Genomic DNA, 2500 nt, shown 5'->3' with positions numbered 1-2500 from the left:
GCGTCTGGCGGGCTGTGCGGCGTGGCGGGCGGCGGCGGCCCGGTCGCGGGGCCGCTTGCCTTGCCCGCCGCCTCCCGTCGCCGGCCCTGGGCCGGTCTGCCTCGGCCGGTCGCCGGCCGGCCGTCCGTCGCCGCTCTGGGCCTGCCTGCGCCCGCGCCGCGGCGCGCCTCGCCTCCCCCGCCGCCTTCCGAGCCTCGGGGCTTTCTCCCCCCGTCCCCCCCCCCCCGCCTCCCGCGGCCGTCTGTCCGGCTCTCCCGCCCTGTTTTCGCCTCTCCCGTACCTCTGACGTGTGTCCCCTGCCCGCTTGCTTGCCCAGCTCCCCCGTCGGAGCCCCCCTCCCTCCGCCCTCGGTGGTGGTGTGGGGGGGGGGGGGGGTGCCCGGGAACGCGGGTTCGGGTAGGGGCCCCACCAGCGGATGGGCTGGGGCGAGAGGACGGGGTCCGCGCGGGCCGGCCGCGCCGGGTGTGTGAGGGTTGGAGGGGCGGGGGCGGGCTCTGCCCCGCGTCTCGGGGGGGGGGCGGGGGTGGTCGTCTGGCGTCGGCGGGGCCCTCCGGGGCCGGCGGTCGGCCGGCGCGCGGCGGGGGGCAACCCCCGGTCACGGGCGGGCGGCGCGCGAGGCCCGCGCGCGCGCCGCGGGCCCGGTGGGGGGGGCGGCGGTTGGGGGGGACGTCGGGGGTTGGCCCGTGGGGCGCGGCGTGCCCCTCGCCCGCCTCACCCCCTTCCAGGTACCTAGCGCGTCCCGGCGCGGAGGTTTAAAGACCCCTGGGGGGGTGTCGCCCGTCCGCCTTGGGGTTCGGGGCGGTCGGGCCCGCGGGGAGTAGTCGGGAGCTGCCTCCCGTCTCCCCCCAGACCCCGCCGTCCCCCGAGGGGACGGGGTGGCGCGCGCGCGCGCGCGCCACGCACTGCCCCGCCGCGGCCGTCGGGAGGGGGCCGACGGCCGCCGTCGTGGGCCGTGGCCGTGTGCGGCGGCGCGTGCGCGCGCTCTGCCCCGCGTCCCTGGGGGAGGGTTGGGGGCCCCCCGGGCGCCTGTGGGGTTGTCCGAGCCCGCCCTGGCGGCTTGGCGCCGGACGCCCCGTCGTGTGGAACCTTTCCCGACCCCTCCGTTCTGCTGTGTTCTGTCTGACTTGGCCGGCCAGAGGCAACCCCCTGCCCCAACTCCCACCTCCGGGGAGGGAGGCGGGGGTGGGTGGGATGTGCCGCGCCAGGGGCGGGTGTCCCGCCGAAACGAAACCCTTGAAAACCTCGTACGACTCTTAGCGGTGGATCACTCGGCTCGTGCGTCGATGAAGAACGCAGCTAGCTGCGAGAATTAATGTGAATTGCAGGACACATTGATCATCGACACTTCGAACGCACTTGCGGCCCCGGGTTCCTCCCGGGGCTACGCCTGTCTGAGCGTCGCTTGACGATCAATCGCCCCTCCGGGGTGCGCGTGTCCTGTGCGCGCCTCCCCGGGGGGCGCGTGGCTGGGGGCTGTCCTCGCAGGGCCTCTGGGCCCTCCGTCCCCCTAAGTGCAGACACGGCGTCCCCCCCGCCCCGCCTCTGTGGCCGGGGGGACGTCGCCCGCGAGAGGGGAGAAAAGGGGACGTGAGCTCGCGCCGAGGCCCCTGGCCTGCCGGGGCCTGTGTGGTCGGTCTCCCCTTCGAGAGCTTCCTCGCGCCGCAAGCGGCCTTCGGGTGTCACCGCCCCTGGGGTGTCGGGGGGCTGGGGACGGTCTCGCGCCACCCGGCGGGGGCCCGCGGTGGTGGCGGGGGTGGGGTCGCGCCCCGGTCCGCCGTCGTCGCCGTCCCGCCCCGCCCTTGGGCGGCGGTGCCGGCGCCGGCCGGCGCGGCCCTCCGCCCCCCCCCCCCCCCGGTGCCTTTCCCCCCGTGTGCCCGCGGCCCGTGCCCGCTTCCGCCCCCCCCCCCCCCCCCCGCGCGGCTCGCGCCCCGTCGGGACGGGCGGCGGCTCGCGCCCGAGGCCGAGTCCGCGTGCGCGTCCGCGCCCGGGGACGCGTGCCCCGGCGGCGACCGCGGGACGCCGCGGCGTCTGCCGCCGCCGCGCGCTCTCCCCCCCTGCGGCCGTGCCGCGGTTCGCGCGCCCGCGCTCCCGCCGCCGAGGGCGGTGGCGGTGGCGGGCGGCGGCGGCGGCGGGTGGCGGGGGGGGGGGGTGGGGGGGCGCGCGGTGCGTCCGTCGCCCGTCGCCCGTTCGGCGCCGCGCGTGCCCCCCGACCCGCCCCCCCCCAACCCGGGCCGCCTCTCCGCCGGTCCCCGCCCCCGTCCGTCCCCCGTGACCGCCGGCTCGTGCTCCCCCGTCCCGCCCCGCCTCGGTGTCTCCCTCTCTGTCCGCCGCCCGCGCCGCCCGCCGCCGCCGCCGCCCCGCCGCCGCCGCCGCCTCCCCCCGGGGGGGGGGGGTGGTAGGCGGTGGTCGGTAGGGGCTGCTGTGTTGGTGCGCGGGCAAGGGGGGCGGCCCGGGCGGTCGGCCGCGGGTCTCTCTGTCCCCCCTCGGGACCCTCCTCGGG

At 80.1% G+C, this 2500-nt stretch overlaps 1 non-coding gene across 1 annotated transcript; it reads left to right on the top strand.

Moving 5' to 3' along the window:
* Positions 1–1248: 1248 nt before the first annotated feature.
* LOC138987130 (5.8S ribosomal RNA) lies at positions 1249–1401 on the top strand. The gene has a single exon (XR_011463551.1). It is a non-coding gene; the product is annotated as a 5.8S ribosomal RNA (ribosomal RNA).
* The last annotated feature ends 1099 nt before the right edge of the window (positions 1402–2500 follow it).

Source organism: Bos mutus, unplaced genomic scaffold (assembly GCF_027580195.1).
Source record: "Bos mutus isolate GX-2022 unplaced genomic scaffold, NWIPB_WYAK_1.1 CTG736, whole genome shotgun sequence".
Lineage (NCBI taxonomy): Eukaryota > Metazoa > Chordata > Mammalia > Artiodactyla > Bovidae > Bos > Bos mutus.
The sequence above is the reverse complement of the archived record's forward strand: the minus strand, read 5'-3'. Positions and strand labels throughout refer to the sequence as shown.